The sequence below is a fragment of the Toxorhynchites rutilus genome, chromosome 3 (genome assembly GCF_029784135.1).
Source record: "Toxorhynchites rutilus septentrionalis strain SRP chromosome 3, ASM2978413v1, whole genome shotgun sequence".
NCBI classification, from domain to species: Eukaryota; Metazoa; Arthropoda; class Insecta; order Diptera; family Culicidae; genus Toxorhynchites; species Toxorhynchites rutilus.
This window is the reverse complement of record NC_073746.1, coordinates 22,420,418-22,448,088: the sequence shown is the minus strand read 5'-3', so window position 1 is coordinate 22,448,088 and position 27,671 is coordinate 22,420,418. Positions and strand designations below refer to the sequence as shown.

At 41.0% G+C, this 27,671-nt stretch overlaps 1 protein-coding gene across 2 annotated transcripts in view; it reads right to left on the bottom strand.

The window, feature by feature from the left end:
• The window catches only part of LOC129776521 (zinc finger protein ush-like), a 548,035-nt gene that overhangs the window by 329,711 nt on the left and 190,653 nt on the right, over positions 1–27,671 (bottom strand). The window contains exon 1 of one of the 2 annotated variants that reach the window (XM_055782216.1): positions 17,761–17,806. The exons of the other annotated variant lie outside the window; for it this stretch is intronic. The gene's annotated coding sequence lies outside the window, so the exon portion shown is untranslated. Of the gene's footprint in view, positions 1–17,760; positions 17,807–27,671 lie in introns of those variants that run through there. 2 annotated transcript variants of the gene reach the window in all.

Below are 27,671 nucleotides of genomic sequence, written 5' to 3'. Positions count from 1 at the left end.
CGGCCTAAGACTTATCGACTTCGCTGCCTCCAAGAACATGGCCATACGTAGCACCTTCTTCCAGCACAGCCTCCAATACCGTCACACCTGGAGATCACCACAGCAAACAGAAACACAAATTGACCACGTTTTGATCGACGGTCGGCACTTCTCGGATATCATCGACGTCAGAACCTATCGTGGCGCTAACATCGATTCAGACCACTACCTGGTGATGGTCAAACTGCGTTCTAAACTGTCAGTCGTCAATAACATAAGACACCAGCGCTCACCACGGTACCACCTACGACGACTACAGGAGCCGAACGTTGCTGCAACATTCTCGCAGCGTCTTGAAGCTGCGTTACCGGGGGTAGACGAACTGGATGCTCTTCCCCTCGATGAATGCTGGAACTCCTTAAAATCAGCAATTAGCAGCACAGCAGAGACCGTCATCGGGTATGAACAACGAGGACAACGGAACGAATGGTTTGACGACGAGTGCCGAGCGCTCCTGAACGAGAAGGATGCAGCACGCGCAGCCATGCTGCAACGAGCGACTCGACAAAACGTGGAACGATATAGACTGAAACGAAGGCAGCAAACATATCTCTTTCGGGAAAAAAAGCGCCGCCTGGAAGAGAAAGAGTGTGAGGAGATGGAGCTGCTTTATCGTTCTCGAGAATCGCGGAAGTTCTTCAAGAAACTAAACGCCTCGCACAAAGGCTTTGTGCCGCGGGCCGAAATGTGCAGAAACAAGGAAGGAGGCATCTTGACGAACGAACGCGAGGTGATCGAAAGGTGGAGGCAGCACTACGATGAACACCTGAACAGCGCGCAGACAGGAGACCTAGACGGCGTTGAGGAGGACTACACCGGTGCAATGAACAACGACGACGTACCACCCCCGACGATGGGTGAAGTTAAGGAGGCCATTAATCAGCTCAAGAACTACAAAGCAGCTGGTAAGGATGGCCTCGTAGCGGAGCTCTTCAAGGGAGGTCCGAGAAAACTTGTAGATTGTATGCACCGGTTGATAGTCAGGATCTGGGACACAGAACAGCTACCGGAGGAGTGGAAGGACGGGGTAATCTGCCCCATCTATAAAAAAGGCGACAAGTTGGATTGTGGGAACTATCGTGCCATCACAATCCTGAATGGTGCCTACAAAATTTTGTCTCAGATCCTCTTCCGCCGCCTATCGCCAATAGTAAGTAGATTTGTGGGAAGTTATCAGGCCGGATTCATGCCCGGTTGCTCGACGACGGACCAGATTTTTACACTGCGGCAGATCCTCCAAAAGTGCCGCGAGTATCAGGTCCCTACACACCACATCTTCGTCGACTTCAAGGCCGCATATGATACAATCGACCGACGACAGCTATGGAGGATCATGGACGAACACGGCTTTCCCCGAAAGCTGACAAGACTGATTCAGGCAACGATGAACGGTGTGCGGTGCAGTGTGCGGATCTCAGGTGAGCTGTCGGAATCATTTGAGACTCACAGGGGACTTCGACAAGGCGATGGAATCTCCTGTCTGCTCTTCAACGTGGCGCTGGAAGGTGTTATGCGGAGAGCGGGCTTCAACATGCGGGGCACGATTTTCAACAAGTCTAGTCAGTTTATCTGCTTCGCCGACGACGTGGACATAATCGGAAGAACACATGCGACGGTAGCCGACTTGTATACCCGACTGAAACACGAAGCAGGGGTGATTGGGCTTGGGATCAATGCGTCTAAGTCTAAATACATGCTAGCTGGAGGGACTGATCGCAACAGAGTTCTTCTTGGTAGTAGTGTTGTGATCGACGGCGACGAGCTCGAGGTGGTAGAGGAATTTGTCTACCTTGGCTCGTTGATAACAACTGACAACAACAACAGCCGTGAAATTCGAAGACGCATTGTCAATGGAAGTCGTGCCTACTATGGGCTCCGCAAATCCTTGAGGTCCAACAAACTCCGACCCCGTACGAAGTGTACCATGTACAAATCCCTAATTCGACCGGTTGTTCTCTATGGGCACGAAGCATGGACGATGCTTGAAGAGGACTCACAAGCGCTTGGAGTTTTCGAAAGCCGAGTGCTCAGAACAATATACGGTGGTGTACAGGAAAGCGGAGTATGGAGAAGGAGAATGAACCACGAACTGTCGCAACTCTACGGCGAACCCAGCATTCAGAAAGTCGCCAAGGCTGGACGAGTGCGATGGGCAGGGCCTGTTGCAAGATTGCCGGACAGCAGCCCTGCAAAGATGGTGTTCGCATCGAATCCGGTAGGAAAAAAAAGGAGAGGAGCCCAGCGAGCGAGGTGGTTGGACCAGGTGGAGCAGGACTTGGCAAGAATCGGTGCAGCCGGGAGTTGGAGAACTGCAGCCATGGATCGGGACTATTGGCGAAAAATTGTGAAGAAGATCTAATCTCTCAATGGGATGTAGTATCATTATAAATAAAAAAAAATAAAATACTCGGCCGACGCAACAATATATTTGCGATTCACCAACGCATTCCGGAGAGATTGACCAGCTGCTATTTCGGTGGCTAAAGCAGTGCGCCACAGCGACAAACAAAAGCGCGCACTGGAACGTGCGCGTCAACTGAACAGCAGCGGAAGCAGGTTTGCTACAATATCACCTAACTCAATAATCCAGAGTGAGTACCCCTTAAATTACATGCGCATGTCGGGGACAATAAGCGAGTCGTCGTTACCGACACTCAATGAATAGAGCCACAAAACCATATCCACAAAAATAGATTTCCCGCTGACGAGCGGTAGACAGATTATTTGAACGCACTCTTAACAGGATTCGAATATGCTAGCTAGAGAAATCAGGGATAGAGTAGGTAGTTCAGACACCAGGACTTAAGCGGATGATCAAATGATCATGGGATCGAATCACAAAAATCAATGTATCAATGTATAGTTAAATAAAAGTTTGTAGAGTCTGTAGGTGGAAGTATGAAGTAATGAAAATGATTTTGATGTGTGGGGATTAATTATAATAATTAGCTAATATTTATATATGGAGATTGATTGTGAAAATGGAATTTATGGATTGAGGAAAATTTAAAAAAATAACATGTGAATTTGAACTTTAAAACCACAAGCTGTTTTCCGTGAGGTGATGAATTTCTGCACAGAGAGAAGAATAAATCCATGTTGAAGCATAAACCACGTAATCTGCCCCCTCCCTCTAAGGTAAAAGAACTCCCCCGAATGCTGCGTTTCGCGAACAACTAGTACAAGAAGGGTGTTGTCATCGGATTTCCTTTTTGACGTAGAACTACGTCTTTCATTAAGGGTGCCAAATCAGAAAACAGGTCACGTTTTTATGAAATAAAGTTAACGTTAATAACTATTTTTGCCGCGAACGGATTTTGGCGATTCACATACTAAACGAATCGGAAATTCCGTAAGATTTGTTTAATATGTTATACATTAGAATCCCCTGGTTTGTAGATGGTTAAAATTCATGAAAACTTTTCCCATACATTTGTTCTATCCATTTGTGTGCTTTCCCGAACAGACCTGTGAATAACGAGCAACTTATCGACGACCAACGGAGGGGAATTCGTAGGATTCAAAGTCCCCATGAACAAAGGAAAAGTAGAAGAATGAAGGGGAATACTTGCCTAGAGTATAAACAATGGATCTCGCTGAGGCAAACTTTCATTCGGCATCGGACTGTTGAGAAATCCATCACACTTTGCTTTCGCTGCGCTTCGATCTAAGATTGAACCCCATCCGTGGTAATCCAACTTGGATATCGTCGTTTGGTTTTTCTGTTCGTTTTTCGCGTTATTCGTATTGTGTGCTTTTCTTTCCGCGTCATAAATTGGACGTTTCGCGTAGTGTATGATGAGCAAGAAGAAGAGGAAGGCAGGCACGAGCCCTGCAAAAAACGAACGCATTGCCAGGGGCAATAATATTTCGAGGCAAGCGTCATCCAATGATGCACGCGATGCTGGTGCAGTGAAAAGCGTGACACCGCATCGCACAACAGCGAAGTAGGCGATTTCGGCGTGTCGGCGGTCGCTCTTGACAAACTCATCAGCGAATTCGCATCGATGGGTTTACAGCAGAGTACAAGCTGTGTGGCATGATTCAGTCTGTTTCCAAGCAGTTAACATTGTTTGTTTTCCGTCATCATAAGGTTGTGCGTCGTTATTAACAAAAAGAGTTTATTTCGCTTGTTTAGTCACCGAGAAAGTAAATGTCGTTCTGGAATTTTGTATGTGGTTTCGCTTGCCAGTAGCAAAACATCCTCCACTAAGGGTGACAGCTGCGCTTCTCTCGAGCATGAGAAAGTAATGCAACTTTTTCGAGGCCAATAATATTAACAGAAAGCCAATGATGAGAAAATGATGAGAAGTGTTTATATTCCTTGTAGTTTCAAGCCACCAACGTATGGCTTTGTATGCATACCATTGCGAACGCTTGTTTGGCGCTTGGTTTACGTTGTACGAACGATGCCTAGAGGTGCGATTCCTCTAAGGCAATACTAAATAACATGTAGCATGATATTTGATACTGGCAAGTGTTGTCACTGTTGTTGTTTCCATGCGGTGCCAAAGATATATTGATGTAGTTATGAGATGTGGAATAATGGTGCTGGTGCAACATGTATATAATCGAGTCTAGCCGAGACTATGTCAATTGCGAAAAAGGCCAAAAAAAAGCGTTCGAGGTAAATTTTTATTGCATTGACATGAAATAAATTGCGACTTACGATCAGCTAGTGTATTGTTTTGCGAGGGCAAGAATGAATCATCAATCAATTATCGTCAACAAATTCTACAATGAAAAAATCATTTCAGAGATCATTCTACTAAGCAGTTGTTTCTAAAATTTCACAGCATTATAGAATAATATCCGAAGGTATGAATAAGCGAAATGGTTGTTACTGCCATACAAATGAAGCATATATTTCTGCATAATTCATGTCGAGGTTTTAGGAAGCAAGAAACATTTCTAAGGTGATTCAACACTCCTCCTACCTTTCTGAAGAGGGGGAGGGGGGTGGGTGCGGTATGCCATAGAAATGAAACACAAATTTCTGCACAACTCGAGAACTAATCAAGCAAATGGAATCAAATTAGGCATATGGAGGCCTCTCTAAGAGGGGGCTGCCATACGAATGAAACTCAAATTTCTGCATTATTCATATGCGGGCATATTGAGGTTTTAGGGTGCAATAAATGTTTCTATGATGGTTAGACACTCCTCCCGCTCTCTAAGGGTGAGCTGTCATATAAAAAAAAATACAAATTTCTGCATAACTCGAAAACTAATCAAGCAAATGGAGCCAAATTTGGCATGTGAAGGTTTCACAAGGCACGAAACGTTTCTATCGTGGATACACTCCTCCCCCTCTCTAAGAGGGTCTGCCATACAAACGATTCACTAACTTCTGCATAACTCGAAAACTAATCAAGCACAATTTGAGATGTGTGGGTTTTTGGGTATGAGAAATGTCTATAATGGTAAGACACCCCTCCCTATTCCAACCAAACATGACAATTGAAAATTTTCGGAAAACTCTGAAGGGAACAGGGAAAATTCGGAAAATTCCCATACAATTACATGGTGCCAATGGCTGTTAGTCCATTTGACGTTTGCGCTAGCGAAATTGATCTTTGTTCGAAACTGGAAATGGGTTTTAATGTGATGAAACGCACTCCTATAGCTTCTTCTATCTATACCAAAAAAGGATCGCCGGATGTGTTTGATAGAAGCAGACCTCGAGGAAGGAATTTAACGATTTAGGACTGCCTTGATTCTATCATATTTTCTGTATAAAACATTTATGCCATGTAACGGAGAAACATGTTATTTGCAAGTGGTTGAAAAATATTGAACGAGAATTGTGTCTGAAAATAATTTGATATTATAATGATGAGTTTTGTTAGAAATACTAGGAATTTTATAGTAAACGGTAAATTCAACGGGATCGATTAGAAGATCAATCAATGCACAGTTCTGCGGTTGAACTCATGAACTTGCTCATCGTAAGAAAACGTGGATGTTTGAAGGTATTGATAACAAAACACAAAATTTGGGAGGGACGAAGGTTGCCGGGTCAGCTAGTGAGTATATAATTATGCGTACGAGCGAGAACAGCTTCTTGGTGGCGTGAAAAAACAGGCAGATTTTTTATTGGTAACATCCATATCAATCACGTTGCGATGCTGGGGCGATATCCGACACGAGTGGAAATGACCCAACACAGTTGGAGCTTTTCCGAATGTATCACTAACAAAATTATTTTGCGATAGACGCAAATAAAAATAGATCCGCTAAACTAGTTTAACAGGCACAGCATCTCCATATCTCCGGGGCGCAGCAGAACGCAGCGACCGACTTCATCTCAGAATGCCGGAAATGGGAACTGTCGTAGAAAATCTCTCTTTCACAGCATTATTACTGCAGCGGAAATAAAGTGTCGTTTATGGGCACCACAAGGCCCCCTGCTCTCCTTCCGTCAAACCCGGCCCCGCTGCATACGCTGCACAGATCTGTATGTTCAGCCCTGGAAGGATTCTGTACACAAAACCGACAGCAGCGTTTGCTTTCGGATGCGACGCCATCGCCATTCGAGTGAGTTGTTGTTGTTGGCTCGCCTTCCCCTGGCAGAAGAAACGGCAGCAGGAAGGAAGCATCGCATCTTTATCGCATTCGCAGTCGAACAAATCTTTGGGATGCAGTTTTGTTATAAATTGTGTGATATGAAATTTTATAAATAATATTTAACGTCATCCTTCTTCCATTCGTGTGGTGTTTCGGTCAAAGCATCGGTGGCGATGGCATGGGAAGACGATACGAGAAACTGCACATCAGAGCTTCTATCAGCACCCCGACGATGACTGCCGCTATGACTTCGTCGATGGTGACGCAAACGGCGCATTGGTATCGAGCCCTTCAACCAGCAAAACGTTTGGAAGGAGGGGGGAGGAACTCTTTACGCCACCAGCAGCAGCCAAAACCCGGTTCCATTGTGATGCCGCTAGAGCACGTCAAAATCTCCAAACTGTTTCAACACAAATCTTTCGATCCAAGTGCCGCACTTGCCATTCGCGCTGAACAACGGAAGCAAGATGAGGAAACGATGATGAACTTTATGGAGCAGCAAGAATGGCAATTGTGAAGTTGCGTTTCTGCTGCATCCCTGCAGATAAGCGCGCGTCCAACTCTCGACAAGAGCCTTCCCTCTCTCCTCCTGCGAGTGAGTGTGGCAAGAAGACGGAGGGTGTTAAAACTTTGTTTCGAAAAATTGGTTCGATTACACGTCGAGATCAAAAGTACCACCTATTGGAGGGGGCACAGTGCGAACGAACGACGCCAACGGCATCAAGTGCCGAGGCATGATCTGACCAATCATCCTCGACGATCTGAAAGCGGCTGAGAAAGGGATGGCTGGAGCGAGCGAGCGGGTTAGAGCACTTGCCATCATTGATTCTGAACTTTTTCTGGCTTTCAAAAACAAAGGCATCGCTCACTTGAGGACAGAGAAATGCCACCCACGACTTACCACGACCGGGGTGCTGGTGATGGTTAAATCCTATCAATCTATTCACTGGTGTATTCAAGTGCAATTGAAACAAATTGTAATCCCATTCATGGGTCAGCAGTTTCATAATCAGAAGCCGGAAAAGAGTGTGAACATTATTTCTAGTGCATAAATGTTCTCCAAACAAGTGATGCTGTCATCACAGCTTCTCTCCTCAGATTCTAACTTTACCATTCGGAATCTCTTACCACATTCATTCAGCCGGGAGCCTTTGTTGTCTGGTTGGTTCAATCACAAATCCTTTTGCACTCGTCCCTCTCTCCTCATCAGCGTCAACCGCCATCCGTCTCCATTTCCTCTTGGAAAAGTGTTATCGAATTCACTATTGACTGACAACCGGCTGCGGCTGTTATTATTTAGGATGAGGACGAAAAAAAAATCGTCTCCTCACACATCCTGTGCTGCCGGTAGTGTCGTCACTGTTAGCATACCGTTTGTTCGCTATCACAGAGTTACTAGGACTAGGACTAGGACCAGACCAAACAAAACCGAACCAATTCATTGAGAGCAGATAACAAAGTGTTCGCTCGTTTTTTTTTTGTTGCTTTGCTGCCGGTTTCTCTCCGCCGAGTTGTAAAAAGAAACAAACGTGTCCTTTTCCCGTCCAGACACTGCACACCGTCTCTTATCCTTCTCCGGATCAAACATTTGAGAGCGCTTTACTGCTGCTAGCGAGCCTCGTGGTAGCAGTTCGACTGCCTCCCCTTCAAATCAAAAAATCATCACCCCATCCCCATTCATTTGGCATTCATTTGGCGCCCACACAAGACTTCAAATGATATCTGTCAATACGTCGTTGACGTTGTCGCTGTCGACGCTCCGGTGTGCATTTTTGGGGCGGTGCAAGGTGCAGCCTTGCAACCTGCCAACGCCTATTGATGGAGCCTGATGGAGTCGAGGTACTTGTTCTTTGCTTTGTCCGCAGATCCGCGGTGTCGGTGTGTTGAATACGGTGCGCTAAAACCAATCGCGGCCACAATTCACAACCCCGAGAGCAGATGGAGTCGGTGCCGAGTGCAATACTCAAATTTCCTCACCGGTGGACGATTTCCTGTTTCCTGCGATGGTTGGATGAAAGGGTTTGATTTTTTTGTGTGTTGCACTTTACAAGTTATGTTGAAAAGAGCTTCAGTTGTAGCCCGCGAGCCACGTGACTGTTAGGGTAGATCGACATGTTCCTTGTTGGTAAATATGTCATCAATTCTATTTCATCCGAAAATAGCAACTTATCATTATATCTAGCAAAGTGCATACACGAATTCGTTGTGTCTTTGTCCTATAAAATGAAAATATTTTAAAGAGAGTACACCCAGGTTTTTTTTACGCGGTTTTTTACGCGGTTTTTTTACGAGGTTTTTTTTACGCGGATTTTCGAATTAACACGGTTTTTTTTTACGCAGATTTTCCAATAAACGCGGTTTTTTTTACGCGGTCACCGCGTAAAATACAAGCTGGGTCGCTAGCTGATGAATCTGCAAGTGCAAGAAGAAGTATCTTGAGATAGCATAAAGCTTGTGCAAGAATGGGTTGTCGATAGCACGTTGAAACGCCGACGATGTGGTGTTATCTACGATAGCGATTAAGCATTGTACGATACATTCTATCAGTTTTTGGTTGAATCTGTGTTCTATTAATTTAAAAAACAAAGATATTAAACATTTGGATTTTTTTTTAATTAATTTGTTATGTTATTTTTAATCTGAGCAATATCACATCTCTCCCTCAGGCGCACCTTTTTGAGCATTTAAACCATAAAATTTACCTTAGGCTGGACAACTACTTTGTCACACTCCACCTCGCTTCGTCATACCCCCTAAAATCGCTCATCTAATGAGTTACAATAAATGTTTATTCGAATTCGGATTTTCCAATTAACGCGGCTTTTTTTCTCGGATTTTCCGATTTTTGCGCGTAAACTCGAGCAACATCACTTCTCTCTCTCAGTTCATATCTCTCCCTTTCAAGCTCCCTCAGAGCGTATGCCGCACCCCATCACGATTCTCAAGAGGATTTTTATGTGACCTTTTTTTCTTTACGGGGAGTTTCCAATTAACGCGGATTTTCGAATTAACACGGTTTTTTTTACGCGGATTTTCGAATTAACGCGGTTTTTTTTTACGCGGATTTTCCAATTAACGCGGTTTTTTTACGCGGATTTTCCAATTAACGCGGTTTTTTTTTACGAGGTACGTATCCCCCCCGTAAAAAAAGACGGGTGGGTAATGTCGGGGACATAACCGGAGTGACGTAGGACTATACAAAGGGGACAGCTTTTGTTAAATATATATTTTAAATATATTGTTTTATTTTCTTCTCCTACGTGAATACCTACCTATCTACCTGAAAAATGGATTAGTTTACTGTTTACTCTTTATGAATATGTTGATGGTTCTGAAAAGAACCTTTGGTGTTGTGTTTTTGTTATCACTCGATATTCCCATCTTGTTCGGTTAAACCTTCCTGTTTAGCTATTGCGTTTGCCACTCGCCATAGCTTTCACAGTTGGAAAATTTCTTCCCATCTAGCTTGAACATGTTGTTCAGTAAATTACATTTAATGCGACGTGCCGGAGAAACACTTTGCCACTCACTGAAACTAATTGTTGCCTTGATGAACGCCGAACCGAAGCTGCTCTGTTCTTGATGCGGGTTTTCTGATTGTCGTGAGCAGCTTTGCAAGCCAACTCGAGCACTCCGACGGCCGAAACTCTATAATCGCTGTTAGGTATATTGGTGCTCCGGCACCAATCCGTTCGGCCTAGTTATTCTTGCGGAGCAATCAGTGAATGCGACCAACAGGGAACTGGAGACCTGCACGGCTCGAGTGAGACTTTGCCTTTCCCTTAACTTGTCCTCCTTTGTTACGTCCACGATGCCGATGCCGTACAACCACACGGGTTTACGGTTTGAAAGAAAATAAGATATTTTTTTGGGGTCCGCGTGTTTTATACTCTAGCGGTACACACTCACAGGATAGAGACAAATCAGCAGACTCAGCCAGAGGGGCGAGTCCAACGAGACGAACGAATGAGCGTTAAATGGGAGCGATGGCAAAAAATTACATTCATTACGATTTGTTCGCTCGTTGGATTCACATGCAGGATAAAAAGTGTCCTTTTCAGGATCACAAAATTATCTTCAATCTAAAGAGTTTATTGTTTTGTTATCACTCGATATCCCCATCTTGTTCGGCTAAACCTTTCTGTTTAGCGATTGCGTTTGCCACTCGCCACAGCTTTCAGATGGAAAATTTCATCCCATCCAGCTTTGTGACATGTTGTACAGTAAATTACATTTAATGCGACGTGTCGAGGCGCCACTCAGTGTCGGATTGGAGGCGATATTAACCTGTAATTGAACATTTGCGATGACAGTGGTACAGTGTCGACTTTCAATGTGGGGTCATAATTTGGATCTCTATGTTTACAAAAATGTCCAACTAAATAAGTCGCATTACATGTCCGTCCAATTAGCTAAATGTCGAACTAATTGTAAATTACTGTACTTTCAATCTGGAAACAATTTAAGAATTGGTGAAAATTGAATAATCAGGAAAGTCCCGAACTATCAATAAGCTCAGAACAACTGCCAAATTCACATACTCATCAGATCCTGGCAAAAAAAATGATGAAAAAATCAATTTCTGTTTTATTATTATTTTGGATAATGTTTTAGAAAGCATTGAACTGTATTTCGTAAACACTTTTTTGGAAGGTTTAATGGCCCTGAAAAGCGCCTTGTTTTATGGAATGGTTCCAAACTATATAACGCCGGCTAGGTGGACTGGTGCACTCCTCTTTTTCAGCATTCTTTGTGTGGACACCGACTGGACAACATCGTTGCTGGACGGGCTGGACGGCGAGGAATCGAGTGCCTTTCTCAAGGCAAGAGGGCGGAGGTGGTAGCGCTGGAGTAAAGTAGAGTAGAGTTTTCAAAGGGCCTTTCTCAAGGCTAGAGACGAATGAACTGCAAAAGTTTAAAGTCTCTATAATACAATACCTTCCTTCCATCCTTCCTGGTGCACTGGTACTAACGCGCTCGGCCTAGCTACCCTTGCGGGGAACTCCAGATCAACAAGGTTCGAGCGGGATTTTGCCTTTCCCTTCACTTTTCCTCCTTTACCATGTCCAAACATGGCTGCTTGGGTTGGTTTGTTGATTTGTTGTGATGCGAACCGATGTGGTGTACAGTTTGAATGAGAATGATCGTTACGGAATGAAGGAAGGAAGGTATTGTATTATATAGTCTTTAAACTTTTGCAGTTCATTCGTCTCTAGCCTTGAGAAAGGCCCTTTGAAAACTCTACTCTACTCTACTCCAGCGCTTCCACCTCCGCCCTCTTGCCTTGGGAAAGGCACTCGATCCCTCGCCGTCCAGCCCGTCCAGCAACGATGTTGTCCAGTCGGTGTCCACACAAAGAATGATCGTTACGGCAGCGGAGCGGGGATTTTTAAGCTGACTGGCTGGCTCGAGAATTACGCATGTGTGAGACTGCGACCAATGTTTCGTTCATTTTTTTCTTTTTCTTTTCCAATCGTGCTTCATTCTATTTCGCTGCTGCTCTGGTTGCCCGTTTTGGTCGGTACGATTTGAGGAGCACAAAATGGACCAATCAAAAATGGGCACATAGTGCATTTGGACAATGCTTAATATTTCACAATTATTCAATTATTTATCTCAAGAAAAATGAAATGTTATTCGTTATGATAGATGCGTAGATATATTTCCTATCAATTGATGCAAAAACCTTTGCGATCTATTGAGAAATGCTCGAGTTATAAGCGTTCCAAATCTTGCATTTTTTCCTACTTGTTCAGTGCCTAGATTTCCATTTCACCCCCTATATCTTCCGGTTAGACGTAGTCCTACGTCAAAAACCTGGGTGTATATCCGTGTGACAGCCCTGTATCACAAAGCAATTCTCGGTCATGTGAGCAAACGTCTCAAATCGATGTCCTTCGATTTGAAGCGCACGCACGCTTACTCAATAAGTTATAGAATTAATTTGTAATATCTCCTCTCTTCTCACTGTCCGTACGAAAGATCACTGCATTTACATATCTAGCGAGCGATTTACGCACGCTTCTTTCGCCGTGTGAAACGGGTAGGTCGTTTCATGAAAATTTGAATTGAGTTACGCCTAATGAATAATCGACCAAAAACTTAGTAGTCCTCGACGAAGATTCTAGATTGAAGAATGCCTAAAGATCCGGAAGTAGAGACAGAAATATAGAAATTTTTACTAGAAGATTCGAAAGGGTTCGCAATCGGAAAGAACAGAGGAATCGATCTTTCCATTCTAAGCCGCCGAGCGAAAAAGTTCAATTTTGGTGAAAAGTGAGTGACATTATTTTGAGTATTTTTTCAAGTAACAGTAAAAACAGTTTCAAAGCGTTTCGAGAATTAAGTTTTGATTATTTCCAGATATTTTCGGAGTGATTTGAATAAAAATATTAATAAATCGTGAGTTGCGCGATTATTCAAATCAAGTAGAAGTGAGTTTAATGTTTACTATAAAAGACGCCTTTGCTCATTCTGTTAAATTTTATTTAGGACAATTGTACAAAAATATATCTATGATATTTGGATGTTTTGTAAAAAATCCTCAGCTATCAAAAAAAATAAATAAAAAAATGTAGCGCCCTTGGTCCCGAAACCATGTAAACTACAAAAAATAGATACAATCAAAAATTACGAATACAAAATCCATTTTTTTTACAAGTGCGCAATTATTTCAAAAAAGATTAATTGGCTTTATGTTGATATGTCGATCATCTGATTCGGCTTAGTGGTTCAAAAGATATGAGTTTTTGAAAAAAATCATTTTTAGAAAAAAAAAATGGGAAAAAACTATTTTTCGGACCACCCTAAAATTGAAATGGTCACCATAAAGAAAAAATAAACAAAATACGGATGTAATATTTTGCAATAAGGAACAAAACTACCAATTATGATGAAAATCTGAGAACAACTATATCTGTTTGGCATGGAATGACTGATATATTGAGCGCATGAATTTTGACATTTATTCAACATTATCTGAAACGTCCAAAACTAAAACTTGCGTTTTATCAAATATTTTACCTAAAATAATAACTACGGATTTCTTATGGTCTTCCGTATTATGTACTGTTTTCTTCAATGTATTTCAATAGACAATGAAAATTGTCTCAAAAGAAATAAAATAGAATAGAAATTGACTAATATCGGAAAAATAGAGCGTTGATTTCAATCGTTTATTTTGTCTGAGCATCAATTCAGGTAATACATTAGAAATATACTAGCTGTACCCTGCCACGCTTTGCTGTGGCATATTGTGGTTGCATGGTTGAGTTGACTTTCGCATTTTTTTATGTTGTAACAAAAATCCTAGACGTGTTTGGTTGTATTGTATATTGTATCATAGTTTGAGCTCAATCGAATCCGTACTTTTCGAGTTTTCGACGCGTACACAAACGAACAGAACATTTTAAATCACTTCGAAACACAATTTCAGTTCACGATTTTGTTAAACATGTGAAAAAATGATGTTTCCATCACATAGAACACATTTTCATTACTGAACAGTCGATTTTCATTAGAAGCTCAATTTCGGAAACGCACTCTGGTCATATATAAAATCATTTTTCTTTCAATTTTCCAATTTTTTATGTCGTAACAACACTCCTTGAAGTGGATTGTATATTGTATCCAGCTTTGAGCTCAATCGGTTCCGTACTTTTCGAGGTTTTGACGCGTACACAGGCGAACAAAACATTTATATAAGTTAAGCGCGAAACCAACTTAGCAGTCCCGACCGAAATTGGATCTTCAGACTCAGCAACATTATCACCTATAATTCCATCATCAACAGCATACAGTGGGAAAGCGTGGTCAGCAGGATCGAACACGCGAACACTTTCAGCAATATCCAGTGGCACCGGCCGGAATGCAGACGCGGTACTTGACACCGCCAACGTGTCGTCGGTGCAACGTAATCAATTTTAGGCTTTAGTGACAGGGCAGACAGGCTTTGAAATATTCTTAATAAATCAGTTCAGTTCTGACCATCAACGCGAGTAGTAATTACTTCGAAACTCCTGTGCATAAGTTTAGTTTAAGTTTTTAAAAACCCTTTCCTTAATGGAAAGTTGTTAAGTTATATATAGAGAGATAGTAATGTTTTTGGTAACTAAGCTAAAGATTTCCATTAGCTTGCAATCCGATGTCATTGATCAACACTTCAGCAACTTTAGGAAGTAGATCTGAGTTGAGTTTCAACACAAGCAAATTTTCCACTGACTTTTCATTTAATCGCGTTCGATGGTCTGTGAGGATTAGTTTTAAGCCACTAACAGTCCCATCGGAATATTCTCTTCTTCAAAAAATGACGAGATGTATATATCCAAATCGTCCTGCGGCTCACTTGCTGGAGTCTGTTCTGTTCTTATACCTTCGATGTCATTGAGTCGATGATGCAAGTTGAGGAGAAATGTCATAACATAATTGAAGCTAATATATTTTAACTTTTTTCTTATCAAATAATCGTTATTCATCAAATGACGAAAGCAATTCTTACCTGAACCTTCGCTTTGTCCTCCGTAGATATATGTCTTGCACCCAAAAAACTATAGGGGAAGGTTGCCCTAATCCGACCGGTGGCCCTGAACCGACCATCCCTTGGATCTCAGGAATGGCGCTATCTACCGAATTTTTATTAGTGTCAAATGAAAGGCGTAACAATGCTTGGAATTTGGTTATATGGTGACCTTTTTCCTGCTCCTTCCATTCTAGCGTTTTAGCGCCATTTTGTGTTATCAGTGCTCCAAAGAAGGAAAAAATAGATTTTTGACCGGTATGGGAAATGAGTTACACGTTCTTTCAGATGGCGAAAAATTACAAAACCAGGCAATCTCGATAGCTTATGGTCTGATAAACAAAATAAGCTATGTAAATGTACATCTACCTTTTGCCTCTAGTACACGAAATTCGATTGTTTGAAAAAAGTCGGGTTGGTCCTGAACCGACTCCCAAAAGGTGTTCCTAAACCGACCCCTAAATAGTGTTCTTTAACCGGCCCCCTGTTTTTCGGCCATATTGCTGGCTTATAGCAACGATATAGCAACAAGTTTCACCAGTTTGATAATGATAACGTCACTACAATCTAGCTCCATTAATTCAAACATAACAGATGAAAAACACCTTTTTCAGAATAACATGAGTGCGAAGAATGAATCAGAAAATGTCGAATTTAGCCATTTACTATGATCATATAAAGCTCTATACAACTGCGTAAAATAATCGTTTACCGTGTATGGTGACGAGATCGATAACGATGACATCATATTTCCGGAGTGTATCAGCTCACGTTTGTGTGTACCGTGATTATAATGAACTGTCAAACAGTAAAAAAGTTTTGCAACATCATATGTAAACATCCTGTGTTTCAGCTTTTTAGCAGGGAAAAAGTAATTAAAAGTGAGTAAACATTATTTTCTAACGACGATTGACCGTAAATTTTTTAGATATAGGACGAACATTCAAGCCAAAAATCCCAAAACGTGATCCGGCGATACTTCGTTCGGCGGTTAAAGCAATGAAATCCGGATGGTCACTTCGCGCAGCCGGACGTGAGTTTGGAATTCCTCGATCAACTTTATTATTACATCGAAAGAATAATGAACATGGAATGCCGAACGAGGAGGAAAGAGCCGTGGGACAGTCGAACGATCAGGTAGACAATATAAAAATTGTGGAGAGAGGCCACAGAATGGTAAATACTATCGTACTAGAGATCTATCGTATAAAGGGTGTGTCACATCAAATTGCATCACGGAAAAAACGCTGTAGGAATTTAATTTTTAGGAATTATATCTTCAGCTTTCGCTTATAATCAGATTAGAGTGTATAGATCACGTTGGCCATGCTTCACTGTCAATTTTTCGTAAATTTGGAAAAATGTCGTCGAACGAAAAAGAGCGTCGTGAATTAATCCTGCGCACTCATTTCGAGAATCCGGAGTTGTCACATCGGGACATCGGTAAGATGCTGGGAATCGTCCAATCCACAGTCAGCAACGATACTTCGAGAACCTAACCATCGACCGGAAGGTGAAGAACGGCAAAAATGGATGCTCCGTCAGTGAAAAAGATCACAAGCGCGTAGTTAAGCAGTTTAGACGTGATCCGAGAAGTTCGGTCCGGGATGTCGCCAATAAGCTGAATTTGTCAAGTTCATTCGTCCAGCGGACCAAGCAGCGGGAGGGCCTGCGTACATACAAGGTTCAGAAAGCTCCTAACCGCGACGAAAGGCAAAACATGGGGAAGACGCGAGCCCGGAAGCTGTACACCGAAATGCTGACGAAGCCACATTGCCTGGTAATGGACGACGAAACCTACGTCAAAGCGGACTTTCGTCAGCTGCCGGGCCTGTTGTTCTTCTCCGCAGAGGACAAATTCAGCGTTCCGGAGGAGATTCGCAAGCAGAAACTATCCAAGTTTGCCAAAAAGTACATGGTGTGGCAAGCGATCTGCTCTTGCGGAAAGCGGAGTGCCCCCTTCGTGATGACCGGCACGGTAAACGGGCAGGTTTACCTTAAGGAGTGCCTACAGAAGTGCTTACTACCACTATTGAAGCAGCACGAGGGCCCGACCATCTTCTGGCCGGATCTCGCTTCGTGCCACTATTCAAAGGACGTGTTGGAGTGGTACGAAGCCAACGGGGTCACCTTCGTGCCAAAGGAAATGAACCCGCCCAACGCGCCGGAGTTTCGCCCAATAGAGAAATATTGGGCGATTATGAAGCAGGCCCTCCGGAAGAACCCAAAAGTTGTCAAATCGGAGGCGGACTTCAAGAGAAAATGGATTTCTGTTAAAAAAAAACTGCAACTTGACGTTGTACAGAACCTTATGGACGGGGTAAAGAGGAAAGTGCGAGCATACGGGCTTGGGCTCGAAGTATGAATAAAAAGAAAATGCCAAAAGTTGTTTAATAGTTTTTAATTTACTGTCTAAAATTTTCAAAAGGATCGGTCTACTGGGCGAATTTCTACAGCGATTTTTCCGTGATGCAATTTGATGTGACACACCCTTTAGAGCATACTCGAAAATTTTGTCTTATAAATTCAGCTTAGCTTCGTTGGACCATCAAAAGAATTAAGCATTGAGAAAATTTATCATATGTTGTGTAAATGTATATGTCATTCAGTAGAGTTTACATGAAAAAAAGTATACTCACGGCATTTATCTCAGTTTTCCGTGCATGTGTATCTGTTTCCACTTACCTAAAATGAAAAACAAAACAAAAATCAAATATGAGCATTGAAGAACAAATATTGCTAAGTTACTATAACACTTACTAAGATGAAATCTCACAAGTTTTACAATCAATAAACGGAACCCAAATTTATGCGCGGTCATATGGCGGAAGACACATAAAACTCGGAACGAATGTAAATATCCCCCAAAAATAAGGGACAACGTGTGTGCGTGCGTGTGAGTGTGTGTGTTTTGTTGTTTACAATCGATCGATCGATCGTCCATAAATCTTCTGTGGTCCGGGGGATCCTGGGGATCCACGAGGCGTCCGTTGACAGCATTGAGTGTGCCGAAATCTGCCACTTCCAAAACGGATTTATCTAAGATCCATCTGGCGGGGAACAACTGTGTGCGTGTGTGTGCCCAAGAAGAACCCATCTCAAAATTTTATTTATTACCGAGTCCGAGTCCACGGAGAAACCCTTCCGATTCCGGCGAAGACGATTCCGATGGTGATTACGTTCGAGGGGAAATTTTTATTGTGTTTTCCTTGGGTACAACCTCTCGTAAAGAATTTATCTCGCTGGGGAAGGAGGCAATATTTGTTGTTGGCGTTTTACGAGCACTGCCTAAATCCGATGTCGATTAAAATTCAGTGTTCCCCATCTCACGGAGACCAAAACGCGGACGGATCGAAGCAACGCGTCTGGAAGGTGAAAAGTGTCAATTACAGCGTTGAAGTTACATCACGTTCTGCTCAACCGGATGGATAGATGCGGTAAAAGTGCAATCGAATGGCTGAGTTGCACTTTTTGTTCGTCTGCCAAGGGGATGGCGCTCTCCGCAAGATGGAACTGTCATCGAGTCAACTGCTGATTTGACATGCAATGGACGGCCGTCATTTCGCATAGTCTGAACGGTGGAAACAAAGGCGGAGATGCACTTCTGGCGGTGGTTCTTTTTCCCCCTTACGCTTCCGTGTGATCTTTCTAGAGAAAGGGAAGCACCGGTTTTTTTTTTCAATTTTTCTCGTGTCACTCGAGGGGATCAATCGCTGTGAACGGACGAGTGAATTGATTTATACATGCTATGCAAACGAGAAACGCCCGACGTTACGACGATGGGCACGAGGAAAATCCCAGCGAAGACATCCCCATCCGATAAGCGTCTGTCAGTGCGGTGAAAAGATGGGATTTTCGACGAGTGAGGGCGGAGGCAGTGGTGACAATCAGAAACGAACGTTATCATTTTTCTGAACATTATTTGCCCACTCCAAAAAAGGGACCAGAAGCCTGGCAGAAAGCTTCAATATGTTTTTCGCCCGATTGGTTTGAAAATTGCTGTTCTATTGGGGATCCTTATCGGCTGCGAGCTGCCGGTGGGGTCTATGCGTGAGAGCTATTGTTCCGATTCAGTTCGCTTCGACACGTGGAAATGGGTGGCCCGATGCCGTGAGGCCACTCCACATATTTAGTATCAATTGAAAATTAATTATGTACATTCGGGAAATTTTCATCGCCCGGTTGGAGCCAGGTGAAACCGCGTTCCCTATGGGGGCTTCCGATTTATCGTGGTTAGTTTGAATTGTTTTTGTGTGGAACGAACCAATTAGAACAGACAAACGACGTAATGAATTGAATATACAATGATTTATAGTTCTACTAGCTGACCCGGCAAACTTCGTCCCGCCCAAAATTTGTTTTTTGTTATCAATAGCAATAAAAAAAATCAATACCTTCAAACATTCACGTTTTCTTACTAAGCGCAAGTTCATGAGTCCAATCGCAGAACTGTTCATTGATTGATTTTCTAATCGACCCCGTTGAATTTACCTTTTACTAAAAAATTCCTAGTACTTCTATCAAAACTCATCATTATAATATCAGATTATTTTCAGACACAATTCTCGTTCAATATTTTTCAAACACTTGCAAATAACATGTTTCTCCGTTACATGGAACAAAAGTTTGATACAGAAAATATGATAGAAAAAAGACAGACCCCTCCCCTCTTCTCCCCTTAGAGAGGGGGGGGGAGTGTCCATTCACCATAGAAACGTTTCGTGCCCCCTAAAATCTTCAAATGACAAATTTGGCTCCATTTGCTTGATTAGATTTCGAGTTATGCAGAAATTTGTGTTTCACTTGTATGACATCCCCCCCTAAGAGAAGGAGGAGGAGTATCTAACCACCATAGAAACATTTATTGCACCCCAAAACCTCCATATGCCTAATTCTGACCCATTTGCTTGATTAATTATCGAGTAATGTAGAAATTTGTGTTTGATTTGTATGGCAGCCCCCCCTTAGAGAGGGGGGTGGAGTGTCTAACCACCATAGAAACATTTATTACACCATAAAACTTCCACATGCCAAATTTCGTTCCATTTGCTTGATTAGTTCTCAAGTAATACAGAAATCTGTGTTTCATTTGTATGGAAGTTATTAAATAAAGGGTCTAGCCGGGTATGGAAGTAAAAGGTGCCCCAAAACCAAATCACCCGCTCTATGGAAAATATTGTATAGGGAACTTAAAAAGAAATATTGACAATTTTTTTGAACCCCTATGAGGTTCAACATAGAATCTATGGTAAAAAACGTACTTATCAATGTTTTTCACGCCATGCTCGATACCTTCGAGATAAAAATATGAAAAACAATACTTAGAGCGCATCTTACTCTGGTGTATCGAGAAATATTATTGAAAAAAATTTCATCGAAAATTTAAGTACTAAAAAGATCTTGAAATATTAATTTTTTTTTTACATTTAGAGATTCACTGCTACTCTAATTCGTATTCAAATGTGTTCTACGTCTTTGATGTCTAGATGTCTAGATGACATCTAGATGTGTGTGATTTTATTCAGAACTAGCTGACCCGGCAAACTTCGTCTCGCCCAAAAAATATTTTTCATTATCACATTCACGTTTTCTTACTCAGCGCACGTTCATGGGTCCAATCGCAGAACTGTTCGTTGATTGATCTTCTAATCTACCCTTCAAAATTACCTTTTACTATAACATTCCTAGTACTTCTACCAAAACTCGTCATTTTAATATCAGATTGTTTCAGACACAATTCTCGTTCGAAATTTTTCAACCACTTGCAAATAACATGTTTCTCCGCTACATGGCATAAAGGGTGTGTCACATCAAATTGCATCACGGTAAAAACGCTGTAGAAATTCGCCCAGTAGACCGATCCTTTTGAAAATTTTAGACAGTAAAATAAAAACTATTAAACAACTTTTGGCATTTTCTTTTTATTCATACTTCGAGCCCAAGCCCGTATGCTCGCACCTTCCTCTTTACCCCGTCCATAAGGTTCCGTACAACGTCAGGTTGTAGTTTTTTTTTGAACAGAAATCCATTTTCTCTTGAAGTCCGCCTCCGATTTGACAACTTTTGGGTTCTTCCGGAGGGCCTGCTTCATAATCGCCCAATATTTCTCTATTGGGCGAAGCTCCGGCGCGTTGGGCGGGTTCATTTCCTTTGGCACGAAGGTGACCCCGTTGGCTTCGTACCACTCCAACACGTCCTTTGAATAGTGGCACGAAGCGAGATCCGGCCAGAAGATGGTCGGTCCCTCGTGCTGCTTCAATAGTGGTAGTAATCGCTTCTGTAGGCACTCCTTAAGGTAAACCTGCCCGTTTACCGTGCCGGTCATCACGAAGGGGTCGCTTCGCTTTCCGCAAGAGCAGATCGCTTGCCACACCATGTGCTTTTTGGCAAACTTGGATAGTTTCTGCTTGCGAATCTCCTCCGGAACGCTGAATTTGTCCTCTGCGGAGAAGAACAACAGGCCCGGCAGCTGACGAAAGTCCGCTTTGACGTAGGTTTCGTCGTCCACTACCAGGCAATGCGGCTTCGTCAGCATTTCGGTGTACAGCTTCCGGGCTCGCGTCTTCCCCACCATGTTTTGCCTTTCGTCGCGGTTAGGAGCTTTCTGAACCTTGTATGTACGCAGGCCCTCCCGCTGCTTGGTCCGCTGGACGAATGAACTTGACAAATTCAGCTTATTGGCGACATCCCGGACCGAACTTCTCGGATCACGTCTAAACTGCTTAACTACGCGCTTGTGATCTTTTTCACTGACGGAGCATCCATTTTTGCCGTTCTTCACCTTCCGGTCGATGGTTAGGTTCTCGAAGTATCGTTTTAGTACTCTGATGACCGTGGATTGGACGATTCCCAGCATCTTACCGATGTCCCGATGTGACAACTCCGGATTCTCGAAATGAGTGCACAGGATTAATTCACGACGCTCTTTTTCGTTCGACGACATTTTTTCAAATTTACGAAAAATTGACAGTGAAGCATGGCCAACGTGATCTATACACTCTTATCTGATTATAAGCGAAAGCTGAAGATATAATTCCTAAAAATTAAATTTCTACAGCGTTTTTTCCGTGATGCAATTTGATGTGACACACCCTTTAAGTGTTTGATACAGAAAATATGATAGAATAAATACAGCCCTAAATTCCTTTCTCGAGTTTTGCTCTTATCAACACATACGGCGATCCATTTTTATTTATAAAGGTAGAAGAAGATCTAAGTGTGCGTTTTATCGCATTGAAATCCAATTCGACTTCCGAACAGCGATCAATTTTGTTAGCGCAAGCATCAAATAGACTAACAACGCTTGTCACTATGTAATTGTAGAACATATGCGAATTGAATTTTCCGGATTTTCCCATTTTCCCTTTTCTTTCAGAGTTTTCCGACAAATTTCAATTGTCATGCATGGTTGAAATATGTGTATTATTTGTACGGGACCCCGTCTCCATTCCAGAGAAGGGAGGGTTGTCATACCATCATAGGAACATTTCTCGTAAAAAAAATTCCCAAAAATTCTCACATCTCAAATTTGGCTCGATTTGCTTGATTAGTTCTCAAGTTATGCAGAAATTTGTGTTTCATTTGTATGGCAGCCTCCCCTTAGAGAGGAGGGAGGAGTGTCGAACCAGCATAGAATCGCTTATCGGTCCTTATAACCTCTATATGTCACGTTTGATTCCATTTGATTGATTAGTTCTCGACTTATTCAAACCCCCCCCCCCCGTCTTTCTAGAGAGTTGGAACCCTAAAACCTCCACATGCCAAATTTGGTTTCATTTACTTTAATAATTCTCGACTAATGCAGAAATCCGTGTTTCATTTGTATGGCAGCCCCCTTTAAGAGTGGGAGGAGAAGTGTCGAACCACCGCAGGAACATTTATTGCACCCTCAAACCTCCACTTGCCAAATTTGGTTTCATTCGCTTAAATAATTCTTGCATAATGCAGAAATTTGTGTTTCATTTTTCTGGCAGCCCCCTCTTAGAGAGGGGGGAAGAGTGCCTAACAACCATTGAAATATTTATTGCGCCCTAAAACCTCCACATGCCAAATCTGGTTTCGTTTGCTTCATTAATTCTTGCGTAATGCTGAAATTTGTAATGATGTTCACAAATAATGAACTACCCACCTACCTGTGGTGGGATCTCGTTGTTTAATGTTTAGCATATCCGAGTTGTAAATTCAGTGCGGCCAGTGATTTTTCATTAATTAAATTTTATTTCGTGTGACTTGCACTGTGGTCACACATATTATAGAGTTTGTTACTCAGAATACATTTAAAGCGTGTTGTTTGGTACAGAATACTACGTTGAGACGACGGGCTTTAGAAACGTTAGTACTATTGGAGAAGAAGATGGGTCATATGAACGGTATGTGTCGACGATGTACTCCTGATAATTGTTTCATTTGCGAATCACAATTTCTCGCATCGCTGTGCAGTCGCCTATCATGATTCCTGCTTGCCAGCCGGTGATTTATCATGATTGATGACAATTCCGTGATTGTCATTTTGCAATCCGAGCATGTGTGATTTTTGGTGCTCCCGTGGCCGAGTGGTTAGCGTCCCACATTATCGTGCCGGCGGTTCGGGTTCGATTCCCGGTTTGGCGGGAGGATTTTTCGTCAAAGAAAATTTCTTCCGACTTGCAACGTGGTCACGCGTATCCTAGAGCTTGCCACTGTAGAATACATTTAAGGCGTGTTATCAATTGAAAATGGGGGATTGGGGTGAAAATCTCGTGATATATATATTTTTCAAGCCAAATTTAAGAAAAAAATTTAAAGATTAAAAATTATTCAGAATTTGTTTTTCTGCGTAGGACCATCCTAATCGGTATTAACGATATATGGTACCCTAGCTGTATCATATATAGTTTACGACCTGTTCGGTAGAACCGTTTCGGAAACTAGTTTTGAAAAATCGTGAAATTTGATACCACAAATGGTAGATTTTGTTTTGTTTTTGGCACTGGAATCTATGGTCCCTGAACTTTTTCCGGTCATATCTCAGGAACCTGTGGACCGATTCCGATCAAACTTTGGAAGGGTTCTTTCGAATCGCGTTTCATGGTGCTTTTTTGTAAAATTCAGTTTTTCCACTTGTTTTAATAGTTTAACTTGTAATGTAATCAACTGTGTGTGAAGCAATACGTTTAGTGTCTAATTATATCATTTCGATGTGTTGAAAATTTGTTTCTTTGTCATGCTTAAAAGAGGAATCGAAAAAGCTGTTCAGTTCAACATAATTCCAAACCGTTGGCACGTGCCCAGTATCACTTTTGCGTTGAAATTATCGATACCAGCCGATTTTTGCAATGAAAAACAAATATCACTTAACTCAGCAGAAGTGATGGGTGAAAACAATCTAGTCTACAATTGATATTAATCGGCTGTATTATTTCGTCTGGTTAATACTTTGGTTGATCAGCAGAACTGTTCGCAACCGAAGCGCGAAGTTTGAGCAAGTGTCCCAAATCCCATATTTTTAATGTCCATCCCTATCCTTTTTCCCATCCAAACTTCTTTTTCCTTCCCGAAATGCAGTGTGTGGTGCAAAACACAACTACAACAGCAGCATATCTCGATGCCGAACAGGAGCCGAACGCATACGAACAAACGAAAAGTGCATACAGTTCAGTACGAATGCCATACATTCGTTCCAAATCCAACCATCAACCAGAGAAGAGAAGTGGAACTTGAGAGAAAAAAGTGGCAACGATTTGTGGCAAGAAAATGTAAACAGTGAAAAAATTGACAGATGGTTTACGCTCTAAAAATTGAACATATTGTTAAGATGTCTCTAAGAGGGTGGGAGACATCATATATAAGGTGGGAGGTTCGTATATAATGTTAGCATCATCATGATAAACACGGCGAATGGGATAGAAATTATGAACTGAAAATTGAATAAAATATACATATACACGCTGAAACGCTGTGGACAAATATTATAATGCATTTTTATCGGCTTATGTATAATGCATTATCAAAATAAACCCATATGTATTGTAATCATAACTTGCTGTTCTATTCATAACAACATTTATGGTCGTATTCCACCAATGATGACAAATGTGTAATTTACGAATGAAGCTTCGCCATAGAAACTGAACATTGAAAAAAAAAATTAAAATGTGGTAAGAGCATCAGTTGATGTATTTTAAAGCATTCTCATCGGAATAAATTGAATGATACAATAATTATACCACTAAATAATGTATGTACGCTTAAAAAACTACTTAAAAATATGATTTCTGAATAAATTTCTTTTTTTTTCAGTTTCGAACACACCCCGTAAAAAGCCATTTTTTAAATACCCTCTGTTGGTATTGTATCTAGAATTTACAAGGTAATGAAACGTTAACGTCAATTAGTTTTTAGTAAACAGCTTTTTAGCTGCCGGGGAAATTAACACCAAACTATATACTATATATATTCCATGCCAATTATTGTTCGTAATTGTTCTTTATAGTTTTCATTCAAGGGCGCTACATTTTTTTAAATTCTTTCTCGAAAGCTGAGGATTTTTTAGACAACATATCCAAAAATGTGTCCTTCTTCGTTTTTAAATTATGATTTTTCAAATTTAACCGATGGTTCAAAAAATCATGTTTCTCCTTTTTTCCAAAAATTACGTTTTTCAAAAATTCATAACTTTTGATCTACTGAACCGATTCAGATAATCGACAAAGTTAATTCAAGTCAATAATTTCACACTTGCAAAAAATTATTTTTTTTATTTATAAAAAAAAACATATACAATTATTAATCACGAAAACAAAATTAATTTTTTTCGCAAGTGCAATATTTTTCCAAAAAACTCTAGGCTTTAATTTGATATATCTATCATCTGAATCGCTCTAGCAGTTCAAATGTTATGAATTTTTGAGAATAGGAAAAAGGGGAAGAAATTAATATTCCGAACTATCGGTTAACTTTAAAAAATTTGAGTTATAATTATAATTAAAAAAAGAAAAAAAGAACATATCTAATTTTGAGTTAAAAATCCTCAGTTTTCAAGAAAAAATATAGAAAAATATAGCGCCGTTGGTCCCGAAACCATGTAAACTATAAAAACGGATACAATCAAGAATTACAAGAAAAAAATTCAAATTTCTTGCAAGTTTGACATTTTTTCCAAAAAAGACTAGCTCATTAACTTCAATTTGATGTATCGATAATGTGAATCGGCTTAGTGGTTCAAAAGTTATGAGTTTTTGATAAAAGTCATTTTTGGGAAAAAGTGAAAAAAATCGAATCACCCCAGCAAGCATTAAATCGTATAACTTTGCATATGATAAGTTACATATAAATTCGTATCAAATCACAATAAAATATCAATCAAAATATCGATCATGTATATCAAAACTCGCAAAAAATGCAAAAACACGATTTTCCATGTCATCGTTGGATTGAGTGGTAACATTGTCGGATCAAATGGCATATCAGTCCAAAAAGCATCGCATATCGTTATATACGGCTTTATATGCGTACACAATATGGCATATACGTATATAGCCTCCACTTTTGCGTGTACATACTAGTTATATGCATCATATATCATACAAATGTGTCTTGGTTGTATGTATATCGCCTCCAATTATAGCTATTCATACGACTTAATGTTTGCTGGGACCCAACAAAAAAATAATACAGGTTCAATATTTTACCATAACGAAAACAACCCAGCAAATATTAAATCGTATAACTTTGCACATGATAAGTCACATATAATTTCGTATCAAATCACAATCGCATAAAATATCAATCAAAATATCGATCATATATATCTAAAACCGCATAAAATGCAAAAACACGATTTTCCATGGCATCGATGGATTGAGTGGTAACGTTGTCGTATCAATTCGCATATCAGTCCAAAAAGCATCGCATATCGTTATATACGGCTTTCTATGCGTACAAAATATGGCATATACGTATATCGCCTCCACTTTTGTGTGTATATGCTAGTTATCTGCATCATATATCATACAAATGTGTCTTGGTTGTATGTATATCGCCTCCAATTATAGCTATTCATACGACTTAATGTTTGCTGGGACCCAACAAAAAAATAATACAGGTTCAATATTTTACCATAACGAAAACAACCCAGCAAATATTAAATCGTATAACTTTGCACATGATAAGTCACATATAATTTCGTATCAAATCACAATCGCATAAAATATCAATCAAAATATCGATCATATATATCTAAAACCGCATAAAATGCAAAAACACGATTTTCCATGGCATCGATGGATTGAGTGGTAACGTTGTCGTATCAATTCGCATATCAGTCCAAAAAGCATCGCATATCGTTATATACGGCTTTCTATGCGTACAAAATATGGCATATACGTATATCGCCTCCACTTTTGTGTGTATATGCTAGTTATCTGCATCATATATCATACAAATGTGTCTTGGTTGTATGTATATCGCCTCCAATTATAGCTATTCATACGACTTAATGTTTGCTGGGAAGCTACCAATTTTCACGAAAATCTGAAAACCACTATATCAGTTTGGCATGGAATGGCTGCAA